This window comes from Candoia aspera, chromosome 1 (assembly GCF_035149785.1).
Source record: "Candoia aspera isolate rCanAsp1 chromosome 1, rCanAsp1.hap2, whole genome shotgun sequence".
NCBI lineage: Eukaryota > Metazoa > Chordata > Lepidosauria > Squamata > Boidae > Candoia > Candoia aspera.
In genome coordinates, this window is record NC_086153.1 from 322,428,322 (window position 1) to 322,453,389 (window position 25,068).

At 46.6% G+C, this 25,068-nt stretch overlaps 1 protein-coding gene across 2 annotated transcripts in view; it reads right to left on the reverse strand.

The window, feature by feature from the left end:
* The window catches only part of SLC35F4 (solute carrier family 35 member F4), a 149,269-nt gene that overhangs the window by 28,379 nt on the left and 95,822 nt on the right, over nucleotides 1-25,068 (reverse strand). The gene's annotated exons all lie outside the window — the stretch shown is intronic.

A 25,068-nucleotide genomic window follows, 5' to 3' on the forward strand; every position in this document is an offset into this window, starting at 1 on the left:
CTGTTGGAAACAGTAGACTCAACTAAATGAGGCTAAGGTAGGTCTGATATAGCAAGCAATTGCCAGCATCGCTGTGCTAATTCTTGCTAGTCTGCCCATCAGACCAGGAAATTAGCAGAGTCAGACATAAACAGCACAGTTCAAATGGAGAAATGACTGAGGGTCACTGCAGCATACCATTTGTGCTTGTTTTTTTTATTTCTGACATAAAATCCTGAAATTACACAATCAGCATTATATTGCAGAGATGTTGTAAGGATGGGTTTAGTTAACACCTTTAAGACTATTTTATCTCACTTTGTGCTAGCTTATAGTCTATCATTTTTTAAAATGCAGTTTTCCCTCTAAAATTTTTAAAACATACTTTGAAGCTATCAACCATTACCAGTCCAAAAGATTCAACCACTAAAGGTACTTCCTTTTCTAAATCCTGGCCAGGCCCGTGCCTCTCCTGAGGAATTAGGACCCTTGGGGCAACACCCATCAGGGCCCTGCCTGCATCTTACTACGGTGGTCCTGATTTTAAGTAAAGCAGGACCCCAAAAGATGATCATATAGTTATGGGACCAGATAAGAAAGGAGAAGTATATCCCAACCATAATGAGCTTTAAAAATCAGAATCCATTTTTTAAAAATCAAGAACAAAACTAATCTGGAATCTTTCATATACAGTATACATATGATGCTCATTTGTTTTAATCAGCTGTGGCATGGAACCCTAAAATAATTGTCCTGGAAGAAGCCTTGGCACTATGCTTCCTTTTTCCACCTTCTATGAACAGTACAGATTACTCAGTTATCTCCTTCCTTTCCGTAAATCATTGCCTGCCATACAAATTAGCTGGCTATGATTTGTGCTTGCCACAAAAAAAATCAGTACTGTAAACCAGGCTCTGCTGCCAGGTTTGAATTGGAAGTATTCTGGATGACTCAGTGGCACCAACGCAGATGAACAAGTTCAGTATTTATTTATTACAATTATTTGTGTGCTGATGACTCAAAATTTATATATTGACCTTCCCAGACTTCAGCAAAGCTTTTTCTCTTTCTGCCCTGTTTGATAAATAATTCTAAATAAAATTTATAAGAATGAATGTATGTGTGTGTTCATCCTGATGAACAACTAGCTCAAGTTTTTCCTATGTGCTAGACTTTCTCTGCTTTCCCTAACGTTAAGCTATTAAAAAAAAAACTACATAAGCTTCTTCCAGTAAACTTTTAGCTTGGCTACAGGCCTGCTCCCTGCTCCAGGCATCTTTAACATATTTGCTTTCAGCCCTAGTCCATATCCGCTTGGAAAACCAGTTTTGACTTCAGCCACCAGGGAATCCTATGGATTACCTGTCCTCGGCTACATTTGTGTAAATCCACCATGTCATCTTATATTTAGGACACTCTAGAAAATTATCCTTGGAACTCACTGTTGTAGCAATTACAGTCAAGGGATGCTTCCTTGCCATGGATTACTTTGAGAGCAATTGGAAAGGGGAGCTGGATCCCCGCAAAGAAATTCTGACCTGATCCTGTACCAACAGCCCATCTATGAATACAGACCCATTACTGGCCACTGCTGACACTGCTTTAATTGATATTTGACGGCCTCTCTTTCTGTCAAGATTGCTCAAATCTCTGGCAGCCAGCGCTGGGGGACATTCCTGCTTCAGAGAAGTCCACAACTCTGTTGTAAAAATGGCAGATGGGAGGACTAATATGCACAACCAATAAGATGCACCTGCGAACAGGTGACACAGAAAGTACCTGAAGGTTGAAATGTCCCCACCACCACCAAGTAATTGCCTGCCTTCGTATTCAGAACTGCATTAAAGTCTGTGATGGCTCTGCTGCTGAAGGAAAACGTCCTGCTTTTTTTCCTTCGAATTCCTGCTATTTTAAACTACAAACCCCTCCAAACAAGCAGCTAATCCTCAGAGACTGTCGTGACACAATACAGCATTTCAAACAGAGAAAAATGGAAAGATTTTATACTGAAATACTATTGGATGACAGAGGCAGACTGGGAGAGCTGGTTTAGCACTTCGCAAACTAACAATGAAAGGCAACCAACTTTTCTTCCCTCGGGTGAGTCTCTTTCTCTTCCCTATAAAACAGTTTTTATACACTGTAAAAGCCAGACACTTGGGGGCTGTTAATCACAATAAAAAAAAATCTTTTAGAAACATTTTCAAACATTTTACAAATGGCCTTAGGTAATCTTTAAAAGGAAGAGATTGGCTCAAAAAGAAAAAGAAAAAGGAACAGAATGGCAGCTAATTCCTTTCTTTAGGTAAGATAACATAGGAGGAAATAAAATTGCATTTACCGTCTGATCTAGGTGAATTTAGTGTGGAAAGACTGAAAGGTTCTAACGGTGCCACTCTCGATGTATGTTTCTTCATTCTCTGGAACCGTTCGCTCGTAGATGTTATGTTCTCTTCTCCGCATTTTCCCTCCACATTGTTTTTGGTTGCCCCCCTCCCGCCAAAACCAAAAGGTACCTCTCTGTTGTGTCTAGACACAAGATGCTGTTCGGAAGATGCTGCAGCAAGCTTGGAGGGCAGATCTGCTGTTTCCCGGGGAAACCATTTGCAACACATGCAAACAATGCTTGACCTCAAAGCCAATACTTTTCTCTTGCATTCGGTTGTCTGACACGGCCAGCGGGTTCAGAAAACGATACCCTACATTTATTGCCAAATGCACCTTCCTTCAACTTCTAAGACGGAGTAAACTCATTCTGAACGCCAGCACCCTTCTGGCATGAAACAGTGTTCCTCTGTGTGCACACAAATCAGGCACGCGATCCTTTGGTGACAACAGCAGGGAAGGATGCAATACAATTTTCTGGTACTTCGTGCTACGAAAACGTATGAGAGGTTATGTGGGCTGCATCTACTAAACTTGAAAACCCTTCTCTGCTTCCAAGGTCTAACACTGGGGGGAAGGGGGGCTTCCTGCTGCTTAGTCAAATATAATAGGATGGGAGGGAAATCTTGAAAACCAGCATTGCATCAAAAAACAGCTAACTGGATACCGAGATGGATCTCGTAATGTGAAATAAATCCCCCAGTGCATTTTCAGCTTACCGGAATTTTTTCAGGAAAAGCCAAAACAAGCCCATTATAAAGGGAGTGGGGGCTAAATAAACATAAGGAGTAAGATCAGGCACAAAGGACTAGAGGTATTTCTGATTCTCACATTAGTACAAATAAAAAAGAGCACTGGCGAAGGTAAAAACGTGTAAGGAAAAAAAAGCAAGCCACGTCTTTTCCTTCAAGGAGCTCAAGGCACCACATGTGATTCTGGCCACCACCACTCTCCTGCAATCTTACCTTTACAACAACACTGTGAGGTAGATCAGTGACAGTCAGTGGCTGAGTCAAGGTCATCAGTCAAGTGAGGGTTACGTGCCTGGATACCCACCATGGTACCCATGAGCTCAGCAACCCCTCTTTTTACTTAGTTTTTTAATTCAACATCGATAATATGGGAACTTAGCATACTAATTATACTAATTAGCATATAATAATAATAATACAATAATATGGGAAAATAGCATACTAGAGCCTATCTTGTGGTGGTAAGGGTGGCGAAACGTAATTATTTCTCCACCTTTATTGCGTCCGCAAATAACTGCCCAGTGGTCCTGTTTCAGCTGACCTGGACTCCTTGCAGGGAGTAATTTTGGGATTCACCTACAGGGTCGTTGTGAGGAAATATGCTGCACATGTAGCAGATAAAGTCGCTCAGATTCACTCTGCATGGGACTCCCGGCTTGGGGCAGGGCCAGTGGAGGCTACGGGGGTGAGGAGTTCAATCCTGTTGAACCTGAGGAAGTGGACAGGGTTCTTGTCGCTTTTAGTTCGGCCACTTCTGTGTTAGAGCCGTGCCCCTCCTGGCTGGTCAAGGCTGCCCAGGAGAGGACATGTGATCAGGCCCGCAACTAGGGTCTGTGTCACCTGGGACAAACATGGTTTCCACGCCCATTTTGGCGCCTCCCCAGCACGGCACGGGGCACATGCCCTGCTTGCCCCCCCTAGTTGCGGCCCTGCATGTGATTGGGTCTGGGCAGTGGTTAATTCTTCCTTGAGGGAGGGGTTGGTCCCAACAGCCCTCATGGAGGCGGTGGTGCATCCTCTCCTCAAGGGGCCATCGCTTGACCCAATTAATCTGGACAGTTTTCTCCAGTCTCCAACCTTCCCCTTTTAGGGAAGCTTGTGGAGAAAGTGGTCACACAGCAGCTTCAAAGGATCCTGGATGAAATGGATTATCTGGACCTCTTTCAGTCAGGATTCAGGCTGGGCTATGGGACTGAGACTGCATTGATCATGCTGTTGGATGACCTCTGGCGGGAGCAAGATGGGGGAGCGCATCCATCCTGTCTCTTCTTGACTTCTCAGCAGCCTTCGATACCATTGCTCATGGTATCCTTCTGGACCGGCTTTGGGAATTGGGGGTGGGTGGCACTGTCCTGTGCTGGTTCTCTTCCTTCTGGGGTCAGTTCCAGTTGGTGTTGATGAGGAGAGAGGTCCAGCCCACAAGCCCTACTGTGTGGAGTGCCACAGGGCTCGGTTGCCTCTCCCGTCTTATTTAACATCTACCGGGCGAGACCACCGGGCAAGGTGTTAATGGTTTGGGGTAAGGTATTGTCATGAGTGCCGTTGAGCTAAAGTAATCAGCGCAATGGCACTCATGACAATGACAAGGAAATAGGTGAAGGGGTACAAGTTAAGTAGCCATCAACCCACAACGACTAACGGCTAACAAACAATAGATAAACGGATCACGGAGCCACCCAAGCCATCAGCAGCAATACCACGGGGATCGCCCAGCTGAAAGCAATCAGCAGAAGAATGAAAACCTGAGGATGGGCGATCCTAGAAACCCTCAACCAATGGCAGGGCAACGCATGGGACAAAGGGGGGTGACGTGACCGAGAGCGAGGGGGCGCTGACCGGCGCGGGGTATTTAAACCCCGCACCGGCGCGCTCCTGTCACTCTCAGCTTTTTCTAACAACGTTGTACCTATCCTGAAATAAACCAGAGCCTGCTTTGCAACCCAGTGTCTGAACGTTATTCAGAGGTAGGCAGCGCATGACATAAAGCTGAGAGTCATAAACTCAGCCTCGCCGAGCCCCACCGGACGACAACGAGCCGCGGGAGGAGTAGACGGCGAGAAGACCAGCAAGATGAGGCCGGAACGGCGCGGGCAAGGAGGGCGAGCCGCGCGGCAAGAGACAGAGGAGGACCGACCGAGGCCAGAGGCACCGCGGACTCCCGGAGCCATGGACGCCCGCCCCACCCGACCCGAGCCTCAGCTCCAACCCCAAGGGGAGATGGCGACGGAGGCAACCCGACCGCGGGAGGGAGCAGCACGACTTCCGAAACCAGCGGAGGACCCCGCGCCCCACATCGCACCCCAGCAACGGGCGTGGAGCGACAGCCCCACGGTGCTCGACACGGAGGAGGACGACGGAGACACCCATCAGACGGAGGAGGAAGCGGACCCGCGGCGGAGGGACGATGAACCCCCCCCCCCCGAGGACGCGCCAACGGAACCGGCCCCAGCGGCGGTGCGGGCTGTGGACGAGGAGGCACGAGCTGAACTCGCGGCCATGCGGGCTCAGCTGACGGAACTCCGGACCATGCTCCAGGCGCTTATGCCCCCCGCGCCACCCAATGACGTCCCCGCACAAGCCCACACCCCGAGCGAAGCACCGAACCCACACGAGCCAGCGGAAAGCCAGCAGACGGCACAGGCGGCCGACACCACATCCCGGGAAGCGAGAGGCGGGGCCGCGCAAAACGCCCGGGCCCCAAAGGACTTCCCCATCTTCTTCGATGGGACCCCCTCAAAACTCTCGTTTTTCGTCACCAACGCTAGGGAGTTCATGGGGAGGCACGGACACTCCTATGACTCCGAGGCCGACAAGATCGGCGCCGTGGCAATCAAACTCCAAGACAGGGCGGCGGACTGGTACGTCCAACTGTACGAGTCCAGCTCCCCCGCCCTCGCCACCTTCCCTGCTTTCATCAACGAGATGAAAAACTATTTCGAAGACCCCCTAGCCAAAGTACGGGCGAAAAGCGCACTCCAGAGACTTAAACAGGGCGCACGCACGGTCCCTGACTACGCCCTGGAGTTCAAAGCCCTCGCGGGAAAGGTCTGCGACTGGTCTGAGACCACCCTGCTGGAAATCTTCAAAAAGGGGCTCAACCGCGACGTTCTCCAATGGGCCCTCTACCGCGACGACCCAGAAACGTTACACGGGTGGATCCACCTCGCGGGGAAAGCCGAACACGCGCACCGCACCTTCCTTATGACAACCACGGAAGACACAAACTACGTCGGGAAAAAGGTACCCGCACCACACGGGGGGATGGCCGGCCCCATATACCCTAAAAAGAAGTTCAACCGGGAGCCCTGCGGGAGGTGTGGCAAATTAGGGCACAAGACGGCGGACTGCTTCGCCAACCGACCGCCGACCAGCGCGCCCAAGCCCGCCCCGAAAATTAGCCCCAAACCACCCAACCCGGGGCCGCCCCCTCACCGCCGAATGACCGTGGCCACAGCGACACCGGAAGAGGGCTGGGACGCTTACTGGGGAGAAGAGGACAATACCGACCCCGACCAGCCGGCGGGAAATGCTCCCCGCTTGCCCTGAAACGCGTGGCGAGGCAGGCGGCGGGACAGCAACGCGAACCACCTCAACGAAACGACAAAAGCTCCGTAATATTGGCAGCAATTCAACTCTCTGCCGGCAACGGAGCCACCACGGCCGCGGCACTAGTGGACTCGGGGTGCTCAAAAAACCTTATCCACCCCGACCTAGTCGCCAAACTCGAACTCCGCTGCTTCCCCCTCCCCACGCCGCTGGCATTCCACCAGCTGGACGGCTCCACAGCGGGGGGGAAACCAGCCACGCTACAAACCGAGCCGGTCACCCTGCAAATGGGCACTCACACCGAGCGCACATCGTTCGTAGTCACGCCCATCGGACGGCCCATTGCAGTCCTGGGGATGCCATGGCTCGCGAAAAACAACCCGCGGATCAACTGGGCGACCCGCACCTTCACATTCGGCGACGGCGAGTATCGAGCACCAGTACCAGCTGGCAAAAGCAACCCCACGGTAGGACGAGCGGAGGCGACCACACAAGACAACGCCGCTACCACTGCAGACCTACCGGAACAATACGCCGACTTCTCCGAGGTCTTCGGAGAAGCAGAGGCAGACCAACTACCCCCCCACCGCAAGACGGATTGCCGAATCGACCTACTGCCCGACGTCCCCCTACCTAGACCAAAGATCTATTCGATGACCCCGAAGGAGATGGCAACCCTCCGGGAGTTCATCGATAAAAACCTAGACAGGGGATTTATAGAGCCAGCATGCTCACCGGTCGGAGCCCCCGTCCTATTCCGGGAGAAGAAAGACGGGACCCTACGGCTCTGTACCGACTACCGGGGCCTAAACGCGGCTTCCCTGTCCAACAAATACCCCTTACCCCTGGTGAAGGACATGCTCGCCCACCTGTCCACGGGCAAAGTCTTTTCCAAATTGGACCTGCGCGAGGCGTACTATCGCATCCGAATCAGGGAGGGGGACGAATGGAAGACGGCGTTCAACTGCCCCCTAGGCGCTTTCCAGTACAAGGTACTGCCCTTCGGACTCGCGGGGGCCCCTGGGGTGTTCATGCAGCTCATCAATGAGGTACTGCATGAACATCTGTTTAAAGGGGTCCTGGTCTACATCGACGACGTCCTTATTTACACAAAAACATACGAGGAACACGTAACCTTAGTCAGGCAAGTCCTCGACAAGCTCAGAAGGGCGCAGCTCTATGCAAAGCCCACAAAGTGCGAGTTTCACAAAGACCGCCTAGACTATTTGGGGTATCGAATCTCCGGGGACGGCATCGAGATGGACCCCGCAAAAGTCGAAGCGGTACTAAACTGGGAGCGGCCCCGCAACAGACGGCAACTACAGAGCTTCCTGGGATTCGCGAATTTCTACAGGTCCTTCGCCCGGGGGTTCGCTGAGATAGCCCTACCCTTAACGGACCTCCTCAAAACCAAAGGGGTGGGGGACACCAGACGCGCCAAGAACCCAGGCACAGTGCTGAATTGGACTCCCGCGTGCCAGACCGCATTCGACAAGCTGAAAGCGCTGTTCACGACGGAGCCAATCCTCGCGCACCCGGACCCAGAACGGCCGTTCGTGGTCCAAGCCGACGCCTCAGACTTCTCCCTGGGAGCCATCCTCCTACAAAAAGACTCCACGGGGCTCCTGAAACCATGCGCCTACCTGTCAAGGAAGTTCTCCGAGACAGAGAGGCGATGGCACGTCTGGGAGAAAGAAGCCTTTGCGGTGAAATCGGCACTAGAAACATGGCGTCACCTACTCGAGGGAGCCACCCAACCATTCGAGGTCTGGACGGACCACCGGAACCTCGAGGCCCTACGAACGCCTAGACGCCTTAGCCCAAAACAGGTCCGATGGGCACAATTCTTCAGCCGCTTTGATTTCCAGTTGAAGTTCATGCCGGGCAAGAAGAACTTCCTGGCCGACGCCCTCTCCCGGCTGCCCCAAGACGAAGAGCCCGCCCCAGACACCATTGGGACGGTCCTATCCGCCTCGCAACTGGGGATGGCAGTGACCACCCGAAGCGGCGCACGGAGGCAGCTCGACGCTACGGCGCAGCCGACGGCGGGACAACCGGCGACGGAAAGAAGGCAACCGCAACTACCAGGGGGAATGCGCACGGACCTCGCCGCCGCCCTCAAAACCGACCCCTGGTTCCTGGCAAACCCCGACAAGGTAACGATGGCGCAAGACCTAGCATGGGGGGAAGGCAGAATCTACGTCCCGGACTCGCAACGCCAGGCGATCTTGCATAGGTCACACGACGCCAAGCAAGCGGGACACTTTGGGTTCCTCAAGACCCTACACCTAACACGGCGGCAATTCTGGTGGCCCGCGCTCAGGCGAGACGTAAAAACCTACGTGGCGTCCTGCCCAACGTGCGCTCGGGCCAAACGGGCACCAGGCAAACCCGCGGGGCTATTGCAACGGGTGGCAGAACCCTCCCGCCCATGGGAGGAAATCTCTATGGATTTTATAGTGGACCTCCCACCCAGCCAGAAGAAAACGGCCATTTGGGTGGTGAAGGACTACTTCTCAAAGCAGGCCCACTTCATCCCCTGCACGTCAGTCCCATCCTCACAACAACTAGCCAAACTCTTCCTCATCCACGTGTACAGGCTACACGGATGTCCCGCACGTGTGGTGACCGACAGGGGCACACAGTTCACCTCCAAATTCTGGCGGGCCTTCTTGAAGCTGACGGGGACCCAACAGGCCCTGTCTACGGCTTGGCATCCGCAGACGGACGGAGCCACTGAGGTTCTTAATGCCACCTTAGAGCAATTTATACGATCCTATACGAACTACCACCAGGACGACTGGGCTGAACTGCTCCCGTTCGCCGAAGTCGCATACAACAACGCCGTCCACACGAGCACGGGAAAAACCCCGTTCGAAGTAGTCTCGGGGCGCGACTTCGTCCCCATACCGGAGCTACCTCAACCCCCGGAACCCCAGGTGGACGCCAGCGACTGGGGACGGAAGATCGCGGAAGCATGGCCAGTAATCACGGCGGCGCTGAAGGAGGCACAGGCTGCTTACAAAGAGCAGGCCGACAAGCACCGGCGCCAACAACCGACGTTCCAGGCGGGGGACATGGCCTATCTCTCCACCAAGTTCCTAAAGTCAACCCAACCCTCGAAAAAACTGGGGCCTAAGTACATCGGGCCGTTCCGAGTCACGCAAATAGTGAACCCGGTAGCAATACGCCTGGACCTGCCACACAACCTCCGGAGGCTCCACCCGGTGTTCCACACCAGCCTCCTAAAACCGGCAACCACCTCCCGATGGCACCCAAGCACGCCACAGCCCGCACCGCTTATGATCGACGGGCAACACCACTTCGAGATAAGGGACATCCTCGACTCACGCAAGCAACGAGGAACCCTACACTATCTGGTCAGGTGGAAACACTTCCCCCACCCGGAATGGGTGGCGGCGCACAACGTTAAAGCGCCTGACCTGACCAGAGCATTCCACCGGGCATACCCCGACAAACCGCAATCAAGGTCAGCAAAACCAACCCCCCCCCCCCGCAGGCCTCCCCCCGCCTCCCGTGCCCCAAGGGAAGGGGCCCCCCCCAAGCCCGCGACTTGGGTGGACCTTCCCCCCCCCGGGACTCACTCCCCCCGCCCCGGGCCCACGGGGTGGTGACAAACGATCGCCAGCACCCTCCCCCCGCCCCCTGGCCGCGGGGGAGTGGCAAGCAAGTCAACAGGGCAACCTGGGGGCAACGCCCAGGAGACACAACAAAGGCGACGCACTCCAAATAAGCAAAAAAGGGCCCTACCTGGAGCTGAGCAGCACCCGACCAGCCACGCCTCTCGCCTCGCCGAACTGAGCCAAACAAACAGGGTGTGGTTGGAGCATGCGCACGCCAGGTCAGAACCCGAGCATGCGCACCATGGACACACCCTGGGAAGGCACGTGGTAGAGGGAGGAGCAAAGGGAGGGGCGACAACTACTCCGGCGGGAACTTTGAAAAAAAAAAAAAAAAAAAAAAAAAAAAAAAATGGCGTTTTGACAGCTCCATGGGGGAAACCCAGAAACCCGGGGGAGAACACTATTCGGAAAGGGGGCAGTATGTCATGAGTGCCGTTGAGCTAAAGTAATCAGCGCAATGGCACTCATGACAATGACAAGGAAATAGGTGAAGGGGTACAAGTTAAGTAGCCATCAACCCACAACGACTAACGGCTAACAAACAATAGATAAACGGATCACGGAGCCACCCAAGCCATCAGCAGCAATACCACGGGGATCGCCCAGCTGAAAGCAATCAGCAGAAGAATGAAAACCTGAGGATGGGCGATCCTAGAAACCCTCAACCAATGGCAGGGCAACGCATGGGACAAAGGGGGGTGACGTGACCGAGAGCGAGGGGGCGCTGACCGGCGCGGGGTATTTAAACCCCGCACCGGCGCGCTCCTGTCACTCTCAGCTTTTTCTAACAACGTTGTACCTATCCTGAAATAAACCAGAGCCTGCTTTGCAACCCAGTGTCTGAACGTTATTCAGAGGTAGGCAGCGCATGACAGGTATCATCAGTATGCTAATGATACCCAGTTTTATATTTCCACCCCAGGCTGCCTGAACAATGCTGTGGATGTCCTGTCCCAGTGCCTGGAGCATGTAGGGGCCTGGATGGAGTACAATGGGCTTTGGTTCAACACAAGCAAGACTGAATGGCTTTGGGTGTTTGGGGCCTTCCAGTTCTAGGACTATGCTGCCTTTGGTGCTGGGTGGGGTGGAACTGCCCCAGACATACCCGGTGCTCAGTCTGGGGGTCCTCTTCGACTCACAGCTCCTGCTGGAAGAGCAGGTGGTAGCCGTGGCTAAGAGGGCTTTTGCACACCTTAGGGTTGTGCGCCAGTTGTGCCCATTCCTGAACTGGGAGGCTCTATGCACTGTTACTCATGCCCTCGTGACCTCCTGTCTGGATTACTGCGATGTGCTGTACATGGGGCTGCCCTTGAAGAGCATTTGGAAACTTCAACTGGTGCAGAATGCAGCTGCACAGGTAGTAAATGATGTCAGGTACTCGGCACACCTAACACCACTGCTTCATGAACTGCACTGATTGCCAGTGTGTTTCCAGGTGCAAATCAAGGTGTGGGTTGAAACCTTTAAAGCCCTTTAGGGCTTGAGGCCAGGTTACCTGAGGGACTCTCTCCTCCCAGTAACTTCTACCAGTCCAATCTGGTTTGGCAGGATGGACATGCTCTGGGTCCCGTCAGCCAAGGAATGTTGGCTGGCGGAGACTAGGAGGCTTGCCTTTTCTGGTGTAGCACCTGCCCTCTGGAACATTCTCCCTCCAGCGATTAGGATGGCCCCGACCCTGTTGGCCTTTCATAAGGTCTTAAAGACCTGATTATGTACCCAGGCCTGGGGACCTGAGTGTGTTAAGGGCCCCATTTCCTGGTTACGTTAACATCTATGGATTATAATTTTCTCGGCTGCTGTATATATTTAATTTTTTTTGCGTTGTGTTTGTAATTTGGTTTTAATTGATTTTATTTATTATTGAGATGGGTGCCATATAAATTGAATGAATGAATGAATGAATGAAATACTATTTCAAAGATTAGCTTCAAGATGTTTCTACGCCCACATAAACCCCACATATTCGTAGGAAAAAAGAAGGACAAGTGTCTGTTGCCCAGTATTTGTTTGGAAATGAGTCCATATGCTCTGAATAAAGCCAAACATTAGCTGAGGTGCTAAAAAACAACCTGGGAAATTAAAGGATGGTGCAGAGGAAACTTACAATTTGCTCAAGCTTACCATGGCCATAATTTGGGATTGTATCCATAAAATACCTTCAACATTTCAAATATACCTGAACAGAAGTTTAAATTCAAGTTTCTACTGCCTAAATAAAAACCTTCGCTACCTACTAGCCAACAAGGCATCAAGTGCTCAATTCCCTGGAAGAAAACACCATGAATATAATCTCCCCAATGCACACAGCATCCACAAATGCCAAGGTCCCCATAATACTCAACAGAGCCCTGCTACAGATAGTACAATGGTCAAATGGAGAATGGGAACACCCTAAACACATCAAATTTCCCAATCATATGTCCCTTTGGTTCAGTCACAGTTGTTGGCACTGGATTGCACATTTCACACATCCATTTCTTATATTCCAATTGGGTATCCTCCGGAAGTCTGGGGTACTACATCTAAAAGTCCTGGTCAACATGACTAGTGATCAGAGATAATGAGTATTATGGTTTAAAGTATTTGGAGGGTACTAGGTTGGAGAAGACTTACTTATGACTACATTTTCTACACAACAACCTTCCCCTTCTTGGGATTCACTAGACATGCTATACTTCAAATCCAATAATCTCCAAGCACTATGGTCAAAGGCCATGCTAACATGGGATCTGTGGTCCAAACCATCTGAAGGGTACTAAATTGGAAATGGTGGCTCTACACCTATCAGGAAGTAGGTTCCACTGGCATGCTTTTCTAAGGAACTTCAAACAAGACTTTGTTGTAATTTTCAGGAGAAAACAGTGGGATTGATTTTCAGTTAAATCTAGACCGCCCTTCCTTAAGGCAGATTGAACCAGCCACCCCAACATGTTATTTATTTCAACTCCTATTACTGTATGTTATAGTTAATGATAGGGCAGAAGTTTGAGGGATTTTCTGCTTTGTGTCAAAATAACTAGGTTGGTTTTGCACCTCTTGACAAGGGAAGGTGAAAGTGACTTTTCTTGTCCCCCCCCACGCAGCAAAATCTTGTGGCACTCTGCCTCAACTTCATACAGTGTAACCAGACTAAAGCAACTAAGTATAATTGGTTTAGCTTTATAAACTAAAATCCATTTTACCAGATGCATTGGCCTAGCCTTAGTCAATTGGGTGTGTGTGTGTGTGTGTGTGTGTGAGAGAGAGAGAGAGAGAGAGAGAGAGAATTCACATATCTAAAGGGGAGAGGCCAAATCACAGTGCCACTTAAAGGTTCTAGCAAACATACCTTTCAGTAAAATATACAGAAATAGAAAAGAAGTTACCTCAAGTATTTTTGGTTAGTTTCAGGTAAGGCTTTTACTATGCAACCATCCTGCCTCATTCACAGACTTTTTTTTAGGGGCTTCAGGTAAAGTTATATTCCATTTACAGTCCTCCCATATATTTTCCACACTACCAACTTCAGTAGTACTTTTATTTGTAAAGGTTTCAAGTTGTTCTCCCATCCTCCTCTTCTTCTTCAGGAAGGTAAGGGATGCTTAGAGTTCACTAGATCATCTAGTCCTTCCACCTACCCTGTGTAGAGAGGAGGAAGAGGAGGAGGATTGAGGTTTAGCTTGTTATGTGAAGCAATGTAAAACTAAACTCCACTTTGGCCTGGTTTATATATTCTCCTTCTTTCTTCCCTCTCATACCTTGCTTTCCATCTTAATTTATGACACCTTCCAATTGGCTCTTTTGTTTGACCCAGCAAACTAGGGCTTCTTGTGCTTTGCAAATCAGAAACCAAAACACCTGACAGATTCTGTTTTCTAATACTGGTTTGCCAGAAGGCAGTCCTAAAAGCAGGCTAAGCAATTCATTAGAACAATAAATCAACAAGGAGAACACAAATTATTGCTTGGATAAAGCAAATTATTTCTAAAAATAATGAATCTGCAAGGCACATTAAAAGAGGGAGTACACCAAGCCAAGCTGGCTGGGAATTTTGGGTGTTGCACAATCCCAATATAAATGAGTATTCCAGATTGGGAAGAATCTTTCTGGGCAAGGACATTAATTTGACCCTTCCTGGAGAACTTTTGCACAGACTCACGGGACCGACTGTCAGTAAGCAAAGAGGGATAAAAAACCTCTCCCATCTGCTGTCATTTCTTCAGCATGCTTAAGGTCAGCCGAAGCTGCTAGAGGACCATTACCAACTCGTTTCATGGGACTGGAATATTAATGTGTTTCATGAAACAAAACAACAAAACAATGTAAGCTCAGGCAGAAAGCAACACGTGAAAAAGATACTAAGAGACAGGAAATACCTTCATTCCACATTAGGCTCAATCCAAGAGAAAGGTGTGATTGTAAACCTCAATTCACATCTAAGATTTTTAAAAAAAAAAAAAATCACACAAATGTAATCATGCTAAAAAGAAATGTGGAAATGAAGACTGTGTCTTAAACTGACAGTGCTGTCAGATATTACTGGATTTTTACATGTTTGCTGTGGTTTAGGTCTCTTTCAGAGCATAAACTTAATTAGTCCAGAGCAAACTAGTCTCTCATAAGGGATGAATGTTTAACCCAACTGAACCCAATTTATCTTACAGAAATATTATTAGTTTCATCAGAAATCTTTTGTGGGGATACCCTTTAAACTCTGCTCCTCCAAATTTCATGAATTTATTCCATAATTTTTGATAAGCAGGAAGCATTCCTTCTTTTTGTCAAACTTCTACAGAGGACTGTCTACTTACAGTTTCACTCTCATTTTTCATGTGCATCTCTTTTCATTTCTTCATATATCTATTACCAATATCTCCTTTTTTGATGGAGCTGCTAGCCTAATAGACTGGAGGAATGCCATAGATATAATGTAGTTTGACCTCAGCAAAGAATTCAACAAGGTCTCCTGAGAGATATTCATTAATGAAATGGTAGAATATGGGCTAGGTGATTGAACTGTTAGATGGATTCATAACAGGCTCAATGACAGAACAGTGTTTTTCAAACGTGGTAAATTTAAGACATGTGAACTTCAAACCCCAGAATTCCCCAGCCAGCACAGGGAATTCTGGGAGTTGAAGTCCATACATCATAAAGTTGCCAAGTTTGAAAAACACTGACTCACAAATGGTTCCAGATCAGCTTGGAAGTAGTAACAAATGAAGTGCTTCAAGTGCTTCAATATCTTGGACCCTGTGTTTAACATTTTTATTAATGATCTGGATGAAAAGGTTGGGGGAAGATTACAGGCAGTCCTCACTTAACAACCACAATTGGGACTGGAATTTTGGCTGCTAAGCGAAACAGTCATTAAGTGAATCTAACCCAATTTTATGAGCTCTTTTGCGGTGGTTGTTAAGCAAATCACTGCAGGAGTTAAGTAAACCATGTGGTTGTTAAGTGAATCACATGGTCCCCCATTGATTTTGCTTGCCAGCAGCCAGCCGGGAAGGTCGAAAATGGTGATCACGTGACCACTGGATGCTGCAGTGGTCATAAATGCGAACCGCTGCCAAGCACCTGAATAGTGATCACATGACCGTGGGGACACTGCGGCAGTCGTAAGTGTGAGGACCAGTTGTAAGTCATTTTTCCCAGCACTGTTGTAAGTCCGAACCATCACTAAACAAATGGTTGTTAAGCGAGGACTACCTGTATCAAATTTGCAGATGACAGAAAACAAGGAGTTGTTAAACACTTTAGAAGTGAAATAGAAGATTCCAAAAGAGCTAGATAAGTTGGAACAATGGTTGAAATGTAAATTCCTGCATCTGTGGAGAAAAAAACAATGAAAGGCAGAAGTATAGGTTGGGAAGACCTAGATTGCCAGTAGAATATGTGAAGGGGGGATGGGGGTTCTCGTAGACTACAAGTTGAATAATCTTTGAGTCTATAAGCCAACAGTGTAATGCAGATGCTAAAAAGGTGAACACGTTTGGGGATGTCTTAACAGCAGCCTAAGGTCCAGAATGTGGGAAATAACTATCTCATTTTACTCTGCCTCGGTCAAGCCCCACATGGAGCACTGTATGTTCTCATACAGAGGAGGAAGTGGACCTATTCTCTGTTGTCCTGGAGGGCAGGGTCAGAACCAATGGGTTGAAACTATAAGGAAAGAGATTAAGGAAGCATCTCCTGATGGTGAGAGCTGTCAACCAGTAGATTAGATTGCCCCATGAAGGGATATGTTCCCCTTCATTGGAGGTCTTCAAACAGAGACTGAATAGCCATCTGTCCAAACCGCTGTAGCAGCTCCTGCACTAAATAACAACTATGGAGTATCCAAATTTTGGACAACAGCTTTCCTCCAGCAACTGTAGCGCTAAACAGGATGAAGAGGAGAGCACATCTGACCTTTTTCTGTATTAATAACAATTTAGTATTATGAAGCCATTCTTTTTGAACATTCTATATCACCATTCAGCATAGCTTCCCAGAAAGCTTATAAAAACAAAACAGAAAAAACATTAAAAATTCATTACTAGATTAACAAAGCAATCATATCCTCTGTCAGGGTGCTCCAAAGTTAGAGTGCTCCAGTGAGCCCCGATGGTTACAGGCAGGCAGAAAGTTACCCTTTGGGGAACCCAAGCCAACCTTCCTGCAGTGTTAGAAAACAAATGCAACTAGCTTTAAGCAATTCCCATCTTAAATTGTAGAGCTGAAGTTACTATCCTATAACCACAGACTGATGAATATTATCCAGATTGTTTGAATAAGATCCAACTGAAATTTGAAAATTAAGCCTACATATTTGCAAAATGTCCCAGTGACTATGCAATTCCCTGACACTTCTTCATTTCTATCTGCTTTGTGGTGGTAAAAATTTCAATAGCTGGGCAAGGGATGACACACTACTGACTTGGATACTGGAAGTGAAGTTCCTATTGACAGTAGTTTCCTTCTTTTCCCCAATCTTTTGAGGAAATGGGGAAAACATGGGGGGAAAAGCTTGTGAAAACAGTGAATGAAAGATTTACTGACTTTGAGAAAAAGCTTGACCTGAAATTAGCACATCTTTAATTCTAATGGGCACAAGGACCCTTTTGCTGGTCAGAAAGGACAAGAAGGGAGTTGAGGGGGCCTGCCTTCATACCTCCTCTCCTTAATCCCTCATCATCCCCTTTTATCAACAGTCTCTTAACAATGGAGTGGGCTCCATATCTATAGAATTCTTACAGCTAAGCAAAGCTTAGAGCTTAACAGAGCTCTCCAGAAATGTCTGTGCCCCCTTTTCTTCCTTCTATGTATTCTGGACAGAAACAAGGAATTTGCTTTATACTGACTGTTCCACCACCTTGTACTGGGTCTTCTCAGCCGTATGTGGAGTTGTCAGGTCTTGAACCTACAACCTTCTGAATACAGAACAAATGCTCTACAAAGGTACTGCAGCTTGTTCCTTTAAAACTCTCAGTAATATGAATATTAGCCACCCAGCAGTGTTTGATGAACAGAACTCTTTAAAATGCCATTTGTTTTAAGTGGAAGGATATCTCAAAGGACTCTTGTTGAAACAGAGATTTTAAGTTTCTTAATACACTCTTAATATGTTCTTCACACAACATATAATTATGATATTAATTAACACAGGAAATGGTGATGGCCAATAATTTGAATGGTTTTAATAAGTGCATATCCTGTAAGTGCAGCCATGTGATTTCACAGCTCAAAAGTATGGTACTGTGTCTAAGCTTGATCTTTTACTTGGCAGTTTGTCAGACATATAATAAAAGGTAATATGGCTCTAATGGGAGTACTGAATGTCTGAAATACATATTACATATAGTTTTCACTGTTCTCATTATGCTTTGGTTCTGAGATTGGGTGAATTCATGGAGGACAGGTCTGCAAGGGCTTTTGGTCTTGAAAGACTCAAGGCTTCCTCAGACAGGGGCCACAAGGGAGACAGAAATTATCTCTTGCTTGTGAACACCCCAAAGACAACTGACTGGCCACTGTGAGAAACAAGAGGCTAGACTATGATGGAGCTCTCCTGATCCAACAGGGTTGTTCTTTGGTTCTGAATCTTTCTGCATAGTAATTTAGCTGTTCACTGACAATAGCGCATGGTGTGAATAAACTGAGTGGAAAGACAGTCTGCAGCATCAACAAGGCAGAAATCTATATTATTACTTTGAAGCGTGCAGCATTGCACCGCTGGACATAATAAAGAATCTTTGAATTTCTATTATTATTAGTTTTAGAGAGGGAATGAGCAAGCAGGCATAATTTGGTTGTAATTGAATGTCAAATAATTATTAATGAACAAATCTGGGGCAAATGACAAAACCTCTTACTTTTTTCCAGTTCTGTACTTATGATGTGTCTTGTCCTTATCTTAGGGTGTCTGTGGAGAAGTAATTTCTCAGAACCAAAGTATAATGAGAACAGTAAAAACTGTATGTAATATATATTTCAGACATTCAGTACCCCCATTAGAGACATATTACCTTTTATTATATGTCTGACATAATGCTAGGTAAAAGATCAAGCTTAGACAAAGTACCATACTTTTGAGCTGTGAAATCACATGGCTGCACTTATAGGATATTGGTCAAATGGGCCTTTTCCCTTTTTAAGGAGAAATAAATTCTTTGCCATTGACTCATCTTTAATCTCATTAACAGTCTTCTATTGAGGTGCATTGCTTGCTTGTTTACTTATCGCCTTTTTCCCAGATGCTCAAAGCAGCATACTGTACATTAATAATAATAGTAGTACATTATTAAATTTTTATGCCACCTGACTCCCAGTGACATTACTCTCCTCTTCCTCCTCTTTTTCCCAAAACAACCCTGTGAAGTAGATTTGACTGACAGCCTCAAAGTTACCCAGACAGCTTCCATGGCTGAGGGTAAACTAGAACTTCGGTCTCCTCAGTCCTAGTCCAACACCTTGACGTTACACTATACTGGCTGCTATGCCATCATGCTAAACATAAATGGTTAGCCACCAGCCTCAAGCTTTCCAGTTGGAAAGGGGGAACCATACACTGGGACCTCCACGAATCTCCTTTCCTGCTGCCATCAGCCTGTTCTGTAAATAGAAAACTCTGCTACTTTTCTATATTGACTGTGACTGAATCACTGATCACTGCAAGTGCAGTAGAACTACCACCATCATTCTGATACCACCTACATGTCTTGGTCTTGCTGGCAGGTACTAGGCTACAAACAGGGAGACTCTGAGTTCTTGTCCTGCCTTAGGCACAAAGCCAGTTGGGTGATTTTGGGTCAGTCACTCTCTCTCCGCCCTAGGAAGAATGCCATGGAAGAATGCCAGAGACAGCCTTTGCATCAGAAAAAGTATTGTACTTCCCTGTCATAACAGGACTACCCAATTTTCATCAACTTGAGGGCTATGGTCTAAGAGTAGAAAAGGCCAGGAGGACCCATTTGGGGAAGGAAGTTCAAGAATCTCAGAGCTGTAATGGCTAACAAAAGCATCTACAAGGTTCAAGACCCTCTTTTTGCCATTTAAAGTCCCAAAGAAAATAAAGGACCCCTATTTTTGAACCTATCCACTGAGGTCACAAAAAGGATGCTGTGGGCTGCACTTTTTGCATCCTTGCTATAGATCATGTTTTACAAACATTTCTTGGGTTCAAGTAACACGCTAAGCCAAAATAAGGAAACAAACTACATTATGGCTCAGCCCAATATGTATAACCCCCTTTGCAAGAGAATCATAAAAGGGAAGACTGAAAAAAAATGTGGCCTTTTTCAATTCTATTATTCAACATTTTATCCAACATCAAATATAACCTAAAGTTCAGGGCTAGCACTCAATTTTTCTTGGAAACTACATGTAGGGCTGCTTTCCCTTCCCTTCCTTTCCTCTTGCTTTCTGATTCTTAATTCCTGTCTAATCTCTGTCTAATCCTCCCTAATACTTTTCACTTGAAATCTTGCTTTCTCTTGCCACATTGCAGATAACGCAGCAAAGCCTAGTGGGCTTTATCAAGGGAAAGGAACAGGATTATATGTTAGCTACAATGTAAAATCAGAAAGGGAGGCTGGAGAAATTGACTGAAATCAGTCTGGCTGGCTGGAGTTGAATTACGTAAGAATTAACACTCCAAGTGGCTCATAGGATCAAAGAAGTGTTGTCTTTGTCCCATAGAGATGGGATCTTCAAATGAATTTGAAATACCCCTTCACAACCCCTCACTTCAAGATTAGAGCCCACAGTCTACCACAGTCATGGGATGGAAGAAGGAAAAGGAGGAAAGAGAAGTGCCATGTAAAGGAGGACCAAACAGTATCAGTTTTTTTTCTTCAGAATTCTTCCATAATCTCCTCACATTTTTCAGATTGAAATCATCTCACCTCCCTTTGAAAGGGGAACTGCTGTATTAAGGGTTTTCCATTTTCCCAACTCCTCCCAAATTTGCCTAGGGCATTGTACATGCTCATCTCATTGCAGTTTTTGCCTCTATTTAATTGCATCATTCATCATTCATCATTATCATCATCTCATCTATGCTATAAGGCATGGATGCTCAACCTTTTTGGGCCATGGGGCAGATTTAAATGGTCACAGCATGTTTGGGGTGCTTTCACAAATGGAAGGCCCAAATAAAATTGCCGTTCATTTCCCAGAAGGCCATCTGAGAACTGGGCTGCAACTACATATTGGTTGTTGTCACCCCCCCCCTCAGTGTCTCTGAGGTCTGGAGCTATGATTCTTCCAATTCCCCACAAGCCAGTCCCATTCCCCGCATTCTTGAATTCCCTCAATGTTCACGCATTGAAAAGGTCTGACTAAGAGTCATTTGGCTAAATACACTCATTGCCATACACGTACATCTTTCTGAGATGCTCTCAGTCCATGCAGAAAGCTGAAATGTTGAGACACATATGTCAAGATAATAATTCCTTCATATGATAAGAAAATACTTGGAATGCTCTGTCCTGATCACCACATCCCAAAAAGTTTATTGTAGATCCATTGCGGTATTGCAAGAAAGAGCGAGCAAAATAATTGAGAGGCTAAAGCAGCTCCCTTTTGAGAGAAAATTACAGTGATTGGTGCTTTTTAGTATCAACTGAAGGCAATTAAGGTGAGACCAAACAGAAGTACCTAGTATCTTGATGGTGAGTAAAACATTTTTTTTTCTTTCTCATATCGTTAAGACTGTTCAGAGTGCTGGAAAGTGTTTGGCCTGAGAGATCAGAAAAAACACACACCAGGCATTTCTATAAAAATAGTGTATTTATAAAAAGCATAAAACATAAACAGTTTCCATATCCAGAATCCTGGATAGGCACAAAAGACTTACAAGCTCATACACACACACACGCAGGACTGGAAAGAGAGGCAGCCAAAAGGAAACTGAAGCAGCTTGTGGCAAGTCCAGGCAAGTTCCCTTCCAGGCAATTAGTAGCTTTATCTTATATGGTCATCCTTTTCACACCCAAACCTGAGAACAATTAAGTCTGACCTTCTCACCCTGCCAAAGTGATTTGTTACCATAGTAACTTAATTCCTGTAGCAGAAAACAATATACCAACAAGGGTCATTCACTGAGAATTTACACAACACAAGATTAGTATATCATCAAATCAGACTCAGTTCCTGATGACTGCATCCATGCAGTTTTGTTGGCAGTATTATGGAAATGGCTTGTCACTCCTTTCAGGATGATTTTTTGACTTCCCAGTATAGTACAGCAGGTCCCTGTTTAGAATGAGTTCCATTCCTATGTCTGTCCTTAAGCCAAATTTGTATGTAAGTCAGAACAGTTCTTAGGCATCAGTGAGTCAAATGTTTGTCTTAGTATATAGTATATATATATATATATATATCTTTCTATGCATATAAAACACTTAAGAAACACTTCCAAACACACAAAACCACCTTAAACATAATAATACACAAAGTAGTATTGTATATTTAACCTGAAACATTGTACTTAACTCAAAGTTTTAATATAATAGTCTTTATGGCAGTCTGTTCTTAACTAGAAATTGTCTGTAAACTGAGATATTCTTAAACCAGGGACCTGCTGTATTGTGGGTCTTAGGTGGTCTCCCATTTAACTGTTAACCAGGGCCAATCCCATTTAGCTTCCAAAATCAGCCAAAGAACTGGGTGCTCATAAACTTAAATTGTTCAATTTGCTGTCATCAGATATGGTGATAGCCACCAATTTTGTTGTTGTTTATTTGTTTAGTCGCTTCCGACTCTTCGTGACTTCATGGACCAGCCCACGCCAGAGCTTCCTGTCGGTCGTCAACACCCCCAGCTCCCACAGGGACGAGTCCATCACCTCTAGAATATCATCCATCCACCTTGCCCTTGGTCGGCCCCTCTTCCTTTTGCCCTCCACTCTCCCTAGCATCAGCATCTTCTCCAGGGTGTCCTGTCTTCTCATTATGTGGCCAAAGTATTTCAGTTTTGCCTTTAATACCATTCCCTCAAGTGAGCAGTCTGGCTTTATTTCCTGGAGGATGGACTGGTTTGATCTTCTTGCAGTCCAAGGCACTCTCAGAATTTTCCTCCAACACCACAGTTCAAAAGCATCGATCTTCCTTCTCTCAGCCTTCCTTATGGTCCAGCTCTCACAGCCATATGTTACTACGGGGAACGCCATTGCTTTAACTATGCGGACCTTTGTTGTCAGTGTGATGCCTCTGCTCTTAACTATTTTATTGAGATTTGTCATTGCTCTTCTCCCAAGGGTTAAGCGTCTTCTGATTTCCTGACTGCAGTCAGCATCTGCAGTAATCTTCGCCCCTGAAATACAAAGTCTTTCACTGCCTCTATGTTTTCTCCCTCTATTTGCCAGTTATCAATCAAACTGGTCGCCATAATCTTGGTTTTTTTGAGGTTTAGCTGCAAGCCAGCTTTTGCACTTTCTTCTTTCACCTTCATCATAAGGCTCCTCAGTTCCTCTTCGCTTTCAGCCATCAAAGTGGTATCATCTGCATATCTGAGATTGTTAATGTTTCTTCCAGCAATTTTAACTCCAGCCTTGGATTCCTCAAGCCCAGCATGTCGCATGATGTGTTCTGTGTACAAGTTGAATAGGTAGGGTGAGAGGATACAGCCCTGCCGTACTCCTTTCCCAATCTTAAACCAGTCCGTTGTTCCGTGGTCTGTTCTTACTGTTGCTACTTGGTCGTTATACAGATTCTTCAGGAGGCAGACAAGATGACTTGGTATCCCCATACCACTAAGAACTTGCCACAATTTGTTATGGTCCACACAGTCAAAGGCTTTAAAATAGTCAATAAAACAGAAATAGATGTTTTTCTGAAACTCCCTGGCTTTTTCCATTATCCAGTGGATATTGGCAATTTGGTCCCTAGTTCCTCTGCCTTTTCTAAACCCAGCTTGTACATCTGGCAATTCTCGCTCCATGAATTGCTGAAGTCTACCTTGCAGGATCTTGAGCATTACTTTACTGGCATGTGAAATGAGTGCCATTGTTCGATAGTTTGACCATTCTTTAGTGTTCCCCTTTTTTGGTATGGGGATATAAGTTGATTTTGTCCAGTCTGATGGCCATTCTTGTGTTTTCCAAATTTGCTGGCATATAGCATGCATTACCTTGACAGCATCATCTTGCAAGATTTTGAACAGTTCAGCTGGGATGCCGTCATCTCCTGCTGCCTTGTTATTAGCAATGCTTCTTAAGGCCCATTCAACCTCACTCTTCAGGATGTCTGGCTCTAGCTCACTGACCACACCATCAAAGCTATCCTCGATATTGTTATCCTTCCTACACAGGTCTTCTGTATATTCTTGCCACCTCTTCTTGATCTCTTCTTCTTCTGTTAGGTCCTTGCCATCTTTGTTTTTGATCATACTCATTTTGGCCTGGAATTTACCTCCGATGTTTCTAATTTTCTGGAAGAGGTCTCTTGTCCTTCCTATTCTATTGTCTTCTTCCACTTCCATGCATTGCTTGTTTAAAAATAATTCCTTATCTCTTCTGGCTAACCTCTGGAATTTTGCATTTAATTGGGCATATCTCCCCCTATCACTGTTGCCTTTTGCTTTCCTTCTTTCTTGGGCTACTTCTAATGTCTCAGCAGACAGCCATTTTGCCTTCTTGGTTTTCTCTTTCTTTGGGATGTATTTTGTTGCCGCCTCCTGAACAATGTTATGAACTTCTGTCCATAGTTCTTCCGGGACCCTATCTACTAAGTCCAGTCCCTTAAATCGATTCTTCGCCTCCACTGCATATTCCTTAGGAATATTAGTGAGCTCATATCTAACTGATCTGTGGGTCTTCCCTAATCTCTTTAGTCTGATCCTAAATTGTGCAATAAGAAGTTTGTGATCTGAACTACAGTCAGCTCCAGGTCTTGTTTTTACTGACTGGATAGATGTCCGCCACCTTTTTTGCTGACTATATGCTACTCCCTGAAACACAGGCAGCTTATCCTAAATTCCAGCTGCTGGGGAACAAGAGTGGAATAGGAGAGCCAGTTTGGTCTAGTGGTTAAGGTGCTGGGCTAGAAACCAGGAGTCTGTGAGTTCTAGTCCTGCCTGAGGCATGAAAGCTGGCTGGGTGATCTTGGGCCAGTCGCTCTCTCTCATTTGGTTTGATTTATCTAACATACCACCTCTACACCTTAGAAGACAACTAGCCTTAAAAAGGGAGTAGCAGAAATGTGAGGCAAACCAACTACTACCTATACACGAGGATTGCCACGATCAAACATTTAGACTTAAATCTTGGAACCTGCCATGGAAACCCGGACAGCAATTAG